This window comes from Salmo salar, unplaced genomic scaffold (assembly GCF_905237065.1).
Source record: "Salmo salar unplaced genomic scaffold, Ssal_v3.1, whole genome shotgun sequence".
Classification (NCBI taxonomy): domain Eukaryota; kingdom Metazoa; phylum Chordata; class Actinopteri; order Salmoniformes; family Salmonidae; genus Salmo; species Salmo salar.
Window position 1 is genome coordinate 94,976 of NW_025550927.1, and position 8,764 is coordinate 103,739.

Genomic DNA, 8,764 nt, shown 5'->3' on the forward strand with positions numbered 1-8,764 from the left:
CTGGCCAATAACAGGTAGTCCTGCTGGTCAAAAACAGGTAGTCCTGCTGGCCAATAACAGGTAGTCCTGCTGGCCAATAACAGATAGTCCTGCTGGCCAGAAACAGGTAGTCCTGCTGGCCAATAACAGGTAGTCCTGCTGGTCAATAACAGGTAGTCCTGCTGGTCAATAACAGGTAGTCCTGCTGGCCAATAACAGGTAGTCCTGCTGGTCAATAACAGGTAGTCCTGCTGGCCAAAAACAGGTAGTCCTGCTGGTCAAAAACAGGTAGTCCTGCTGGCCAATAACAGGTAGTCCTGCTGGCCAAAAACAGGTAGTCCTGCTGGCCAATAACAGATAGTCCTGCTGGCCAAAAACAGGTAGTCCTGTGGTCAATATAGTCCTGCTGGTCAATAACAGGTAGTCCTGCTGGTCAATAACTGGTAGTCCTGCTGGCCAATAACAGGTAGTCCTGCTGGCCAATAACAGGTAGTCCTGCTGGTCAATAACAGGTAGTCCTGCTGGCCAATAACAGGTAGTCCTGCTGGCCAATAACAGGTAGTCCTGCTGGCCAAAAACAGATAGTCCTGCTGGTCAAAAACAGGTAGTCCTGCTGGCCAATAACAGATAGTCCTGCTGGCCAGAAACAGGTAGTCCTGCTGGCCAATAACAGATAGTCCTGCTGGCCAAAAACAGATAATCCTGCTGATCAATATCAGGTAGTCCTGCTGGTCAATAACAGGTAGTCCTGCTGGTCAATAACAGGTAGTCCTGCTGGCCAATAACAGGTAGTCCTGCTGGTCAATAACAGGTAGTCCTGCTGGTCAATAACAGGTAGTCCTGCTGGCCAATAACAGGTAGTCCTGCTGGCCAATAACAGGTAGTCCTGCTGGTCAAAAGCAGGTAGTCCTGCTGGTCAATAACAGGTAGTCCTGCTGACCAATAACTGGTAGTCCTGCTGGCCAATAACAGGTAGTCCTGCTGGTCAATAACAGGTAGTCCTGCTGGTCAATAACAGGTAGTCCTGCTGGTCAATAACAGGTAGTCCTGCTGGTCAATAACAGGTAGTCCTGCTGGCCAATAACAGGTAGTCCTGCTGGCCAATAACAGGTAGTCCTGCTGGCCAATAACAGGTAGTCCTGCTGGTCAATAACAGGTAGTCCTGCTGGCCAATAACTGGTAGTCCTGCTGGTCAATAACTGGTAGTCAAAATCAAATCAAATCAAATTTATTTTTATATAGCCCTTCGTACATCAGCTGATATTCTCAAAGTGCTGTACAGAAACCCAGCCTAAAACCCCAAACAGCAAGCAAAGCATGTGAAAGAAGCACGGTGGCTAGGAAAAACTCCCTAGGAAAAACTCCCTAGAAAGGCCAAAAACCTAGGAAGAAACCTAGAGAGGAACCAGGCTATGAGGGGTGGCCAGTCCTCTTCTGGCTGTGCAGGGTGGATATTAAAACAGAACATGGTCAAAATGTTAAAATGTTAAAATGTTCATAAATGACCAGCATGGTCAAATAATAATAATCATAGTAGTTGTCGAGGGTGCAACAAGCACGTCCGGTGAACAGGTCAGGGTTCCATAGCCGCAGGCAGAACAGTTGAAACTGGAGCAGCAGCACGGCCAGGTGGACTGGGGACAGCAAGGAGTCATCATACCAGGTAGTCCTGAGGCATGGTCCTAGGGCTCAGGTCCTCCGAGAGAAAGACAGAAAGAGAGAAAGAGAGAATTAGAGAGAGCATATTTAAATACACACAGGACACCGGATAAGACAAGAGAAATACTCCAGATGTAACAGACTGACCCTAGCCCCCCGACACATAAACTACTGCAGCATAAATACTGGAGGCTGAGACAGGAGGGATCAGAAGACACTGTGGCCCCATCCGATGATACCCCGGACAGGGCCAAACAGGCAGGATATAACCCCACCCACTTTGCCAAAGCACAGCCCCCACACCACTAGAGGGATGTCTCCAACCACCAACTTACCGTCCTAAGACAAGGCCGAGTATAGCCCACAACGATCTCCGCCATGGCACAACCCAAGGGGGGGCGCCAACCCAGACAGGAAGACCACGTCAGTGACTCAACCCACTCAAGTGACGCACCCCTCCCATGGACGGCATGGAAGAACACCAGTAGGCCAGTGACTCAGCCTCTGTAAAAGGGTTAGAGGCAGAGAATCCCAGTGGAAAGAGGGGAACCGGCAAGGCAGAGACAGCAAGGGCGGTTCGTTGCTCCAGCCTTTCCGTTCACCTTCACACTCCTGGGCCAGACTATACTTAATCATAGGACCTACTGAAGAGATAAGTCTTCAGTAAAGACTTAAAGGTTGAGACTGAGTCTGCGTCTCTCACATTGGTAGGCAGACCATTCCATAAAAATGGAGCTCTATAGGAGAAAGCCCTACCTCCAGCCGTTTGCTTAGAAATTCTAGGGACAATTAGGAGGCCTGCGTCTTGTGACCGTAGCGTACGTGTAGGTATGTACGGCAGGACCAAATCGGAAAGATAGGTAGGAGCAAGCCCATGTAATGCTTTGTAGGTTAGCAGTAAAACCTTGAAATCAGCCCTTGCCTTAACAGGAAGCCAGTGTAGGGAGGCTAACACTGGAGTAATATGATCAAATTTTTTGGTTCTAGTCAGGATTCTAGCAGCCGTATTTAGCACTAACTGAAGTTTATTTAGTGCTTTATCCGGGTAGCCGGAAAGTAGAGCATTGCAGTAGTCCAGCCTAGAAGTAACAAAAGCATGGATTAATTTTTCTGCGTCATTTTTGGACAGAAAATTTCTGATTTTTGCAATGTTACGTAGATGGAAAAAAGCTGTCCTTGAAACAGTCTTGATATGTTCTTCAAAAGAGAGATCAGGGTCCAGAGTAACGCCGAGGTCCTTCACAGTTTTATTTGAGACGACTGTACAACCATCCAGATTAATTGTCAGATTCAACAGAAGATCTCTTTGTTTCTTGGGACCTAGAACAAGCATCTCTGTTTTGTCCGAGTTTAAAAGTAGAAAGTTTGCAGCCATCCACTTCTTTATGTCTGAAACACAGGCTTCTAGCGAGGGCAATTTTGGGGCTTCACCATGTTTCATTGAAATGTACAGCTGTGTGTCGTCTGCATAGCAGTGAAATTTAACATTATGTTTTCGAATGACATCCCCAAGAGGTAAAATATATAGTGAAAACAATAGTGGTCCTAAAACGGAACCTTGAGGAACACCGAAATTTACAATTGATTTGTCAGAGGACAAACCATTCACAGAGACAAACTGATATCTTTCCGACAGATAAGATCTAAACCAGGCCAGAACTTGTCCATGTAGACCAATTTGGGTTTCCAATCTCTCCAAAAGAATGTCAATAACAGGTAGTCCTGCTGGTCAAAAGCAGGTAGTCCTGCTGGTCAATAACAGGTAGTCCTGCTGGCCAATAACTGGTAGTCCTGCTGGCCAATAACAGGTAGTCCTGCTGGTCAATAACAGGTAGTCCTGCTGGTCAATAACAGGTAGTCCTGCTGGTCAATAACAGGTAGTCCTGCTGGCCAATAACAGGTAGTCCTGCTGGCCAATAACAGGTAGTCCTGCTGGTCAATAACAGGTAGTCCTGCTGGCCAATAACAGGTAGTCCTGCTGGCCAATAACAGGTAGTCCTGCTGGTCAATAACAGGTAGTCCTGCTGGTCAATAACTGGTAGTCCTGCTGGCCAATAACAGGTAGTCCTGCTGGCCAATAACAGGTAGTCCTGCTGGTCAATAACAGGTAGTCCTGCTGGTCAATAACAGGTAGTCCTGCTGGCCAATAACAGGTAGTCCTGCTGGTCAATAACTGGTAGTCCTGCTGGCCAATAACAGGTAGTCCTGCTGGTCAATAACAGGTAGTCCTGCTGGCCAATAACAGGTAGTCCTGCTGGCCAATAACTGGTAGTCCTGCTGGCCAATAACAGGTAGTCCTGCTGGCCAATAACAGGTAGTCCTGCTGGTCAATAACAGGTAGTCCTGCTGGTCAATAACAGGTAGTCCTGCTGGTCAATAACAGGTAGTCCTGCTGGCCAATAACAGGTAGTCCTGCTGGTCAATAACAGGTAGTCCTGCTGGTCAATAACAGGTAGTCCTGCTGGCCAATAACAGGTAGTCCTGCTGGTCAATAACAGGTAGTCCTGCTGGTCAATAACAGGTAGTCCTGCTGGTCAATAACAGGTAGTCCTGCTGGTCAATAACAGGTAGTCCTGCTGGCCAATAACAGGTAGTCCTGCTGGTCAATAACAGGTAGTCCTGCTGGTCAATAACAGGTAGTCCTGCTGGTCAATAACAGGTAGTCCTGCTGGTCAATAACAGGTAGTCCTGCTGGTCAATAACAGGTAGTCCTGCTGGCCAATAACAGGTAGTCCTGCTGGCCAATAACAGGTAGTCCTGCTGGCCAATAACAGGTAGTCCTGCTGGTCAATAACAGGTAGTCCTGCTGGTCAATAACAGGTAGTCCTGCTGGCCAATAACAGGTAGTCCTGCTGGCCAATAACAGGTAGTCCTGCTGGTCAATAACAGGTAGTCCTGCTGGTCAATAACAGGTAGTCCTGCTGGCCAATAACAGGTAGTCCTGCTGGCCAATAACAGGTAGTCCTGCTGGTCAATAACAGGTAGTCCTGCTGGTCAATAACAGGTAGTCCTGCTGGCCAATAACAGGTAGTCCTGCTGGCCAATAACAGGTAGTCCTGCTGGTCAAAAGCAGGTAGTCCTGCTGGTCAATAACAGGTAGTCCTGCTGGCCAATAACTGGTAGTCCTGCTGGCCAATAACAGGTAGTCCTGCTGGTCAATAACAGGTAGTCCTGCTGGTCAATAACAGGTAGTCCTGCTGGTCAATAACAGGTAGTCCTGCTGGTCAATAACAGGTAGTCCTGCTGGCCAATAACAGGTAGTCCTGCTGGCCAATAACAGGTAGTCCTGCTGGCCAATAACAGGTAGTCCTGCTGGTCAATAACAGGTAGTCCTGCTGGCCAATAACTGGTAGTCCTGCTGGTCAATAACTGGTAGTCCTGCTGGTCAATAACAGGTAGTCCTGCTGGTCAAAAGCAGGTAGTCCTGCTGGTCAATAACAGGTAGTCCTGCTGGCCAATAACTGGTAGTCCTGCTGGTCAATAACAGGTAGTCCTGCTGGCCAATAACAGGTAGTCCTGCTGGCCAATAACAGGTAGTCCTGCTGGTCAATAACAGGTAGTCCTGCTGGTCAATAACAGGTAGTCCTGCTGGTCAATAACTGATAGTCCTGCTGGTCAATAACTGGTAGTCCTGCTGGTCAATAACAGGTAGTCCTGCTGGTCAAAAGCAGGTAGTCCTGCTGGTCAATAACAGGTAGTCCTGCTGGTCAATAACAGGTAGTCCTGCTGGCCAATAACAGGTAGTCCTGCTGGCCAATAACAGGTAGTCCTGCTGGTCAATAACAGGTAGTCCTGCTGGTCAATAACAGGTAGTCCTGCTGGCCAATAACAGGTAGTCCTGCTGGCCAATAACAGGTAGTCCTGCTGGTCAATAACTGATAGTCCTGCTGGTCAATAACAGGTAGTACTGCTGGTCAATAACAGGTAGTCCTGCTGGCCAATAACAGGTAGTCCTGCTGGTCAATAACAGGTAGTCCTGCTGGCCAATAACTGGTAGTCCTGCTGGTCAATAACAGGTAGTCCTGCTGGTCAATAACAGGTAGTCCTGCTGGCCAATAACAGGTAGTCCTGCTGGCCAATAACAGGTAGTCCTGCTGGCCAATAACAGGTAGTCCTGCTGGCCAATAACAGGTAGTCCTGCTGGTCAATAACAGGTAGTCCTGCTGGTCAATAACAGGTAGTCCTGCTGGCCAATAACAGGTAGTCCTGCTGGCCAATAACTGGTAGTCCTGCTGGCCAATAACAGGTAGTCCTGCTGGTCAATAACAGGTAGTCCTGCTGGTCAATAACAGGTAGTCCTGCTGGTCAATAACAGGTAGTCCTGCTGGCCAATAACAGGTAGTCCTGCTGGTCAATAACAGGTAGTCCTGCTGGTCAATAACAGGTAGTCCTGCTGGTCAATAACAGGTAGTCCTGCTGGCCAATAACAGGTAGTCCTGCTGGCCAATAACAGGTAGTCCTGCTGGTCAATAACAGGTAGTCCTGCTGGTCAATAACAGGTAGTCCTGCTGGTCAATAACTGGTAGTCCTGCTGGTCAATAACAGGTAGTCCTGCTGGTCAATAACAGGTAGTCCTGCTGGCCAATAACAGGTAGTCCTGCTGGTCAAAAGCAGGTAGTCCTGCTGGTCAATAACAGGTAGTCCTGCTGGTCAATAACAGGTAGTCCTGCTGGCCAATAACAGGTAGTCCTGCTGGCCAATAACAGGTAGTCCTGCTGGCCAATAACAGGTAGTCCTGCTGGTCAATAACAGGTAGTCCTGCTGGTCAATAACAGGTAGTCCTGCTGGCCAATAACAGGTAGTCCTGCTGGTCAATAACTGATAGTCCTGCTGGTCAATAACAGGTAGTACTGCTGGTCAATAACAGGTAGTCCTGCTGGCCAATAATAGGTAGTCCTGCTGGTCAATAACAGGTAGTCCTGCTGGTCAATAACAGGTAGTCCTGCTGGCCAATAACAGGTAGTCCTGCTGGCCAATAACAGGTAGTCCTGCTGGCCAATAACAGGTAGTCCTGCTGGTCAATAACAGGTAGTCCTGCTGGTCAATAACAGGTAGTCCTGCTGGTCAATAACAGGTAGTCCTGCTGGCCAATAACAGGTAGTCCTGCTGGTCAATAACTGGTAGTCCTGCTGGTCAATAACAGGTAGTACTGCTGGTCAATAACAGGTAGTCCTGCTGGCCAATAACAGGTAGTCCTGCTGGTCAATAACAGGTAGTCCTGCTGGTCAATAACAGGTAGTCCTGCTGGTCAATAACAGATAATCCTGCTGGCCAATAACAGGTAGTCCTGCTGGTCAATAACAGGTAGTCCTGCTGGCCAATAACAGGTAGTCCTGCTGGCCAATAACTGCTGCTGCTCGTAGTGCTACTACTTCTACTACTTTTGCTGAGGCTGCTAGTACTACTGCAGCTACTTATAGCACTACTTACGCTGCTGCTGCTACTTCTAGTACTATTGCTATTACTACTGTTGTCACGTCCTGACCAGATAAAGGGGTTATTTGTTCTTATAGTTTGGTCAGGACGTGGCAGGGGGTATTTGTTTTATGTGGTTCAGGGTGTGTTTGTGTATGTGTTCATGTAGAGAGGGGTATTTGGTTTATATGGTTCGGGGTGGTTGTGTATGTAGAGGGGTATTTGATTTATGTATTCCGGGGTTTTTGGGTTATCGTTCTATGTTAGTTTATTTCTATGTTCTGTCTAGGCGTTTGTATTTCTATGTTTTGGTAATGGGGATCGGGGCCTTCAATTGGAGGCAGCTGTCTATCGTTGCCTCTGATTGAAGGTCCTATATTTAGGAGTGTGTTTGTTTTGGGAATTGTGGGAGATTGTTTCTTGTTTTGCTGTGTGCCTGACGAGACTGTCCAGTTCGTTTGTTTTTTGTATACGTTGTTTGTCTTTTTCCTTCTTCACTAATAAAAAGAAGATGAGTATACATTTTCCCGCTGCGTTTTGGTCTACACCCTACGACATCTGTGACAACTGCTGCTGCCACTACTAGTACTACTGCTGCTACTACTAGTACTACTGCTGCTACTGCTAGTACTACCACTACTACTGCTGCTGCGACTGCTAGTCCTACTGCTGTTACTGATAGCACAACTTCTGCTGCTGCTGCTACAACGAATACTACTGCTAGTAGTAATGCTACTGCTACTAATGATACTACTGCTGCTACTGATAGTACTACTGCTGCTACTACTAGTACTTTTGCTGCTGCTACTACCAGGTCTACTGCTGCTACTGATAGTACTGCTGCTGCTACTACTACTAGTCTTACTACTGCTGCTGCTAGTACTACTGCTGCTACTAATAGTACTACTGCTACTACTATTGATACTGCTGCTACTACTAGTACTTCTGCTGCTGCTACTACCAGGTCTAATGCTGCTACTGATAGTATTGCTGCTGCTACTACTAGTACTTCTGATGCTACTGCTAGTACTTCTGATGCTACTGCTACTATTATGGCTACTGCGACTACTAGTACTACTGCTGTTGCTGCTACTGCTAGTACTACTGCTGCTGCTGCTAATTATTCTGCTGCTACTGTTAGTACAACTGCTGCTGTTGCTACAGCCAAAACCACATCTACTACTGCTACTGCTAGAATTACTAGTACTGCTAGTATTACCATTACTGTTGCCGCTACTACTACTACTGATGCTACTACTACTACTGATGCTACTGCTAGGACTAATTCTGCTGCTGCTATTACTACTAATTCTGATGCTGCTTTTACTCTAGTACAACTACTGTTGCTGTAATACTGCTGCTACTGTTACTGCTAGAACTACTACTTTGTCTGCTACTACTACTACTGCTACTACTGCTGCTACTACTGCTACTACTACTACTGCTACTACTACTACTACTGCTACTACTACTACAGCTACTACTATTACTACTACTACTGCTACTACTACTACTACTGCTACTACTACTATTACTACTACTGCTACTACTACTACTACTACTGCTACTACTACTATTACTACTACTGCTACTACTACTACTACTACTACTACTACTGCTACTACTACTATTACTACTACTACTACTGCTACTACTAATACTACTGCTACTACTACTACTACTACTACTATTACTACTGCTGCTGCTGCTG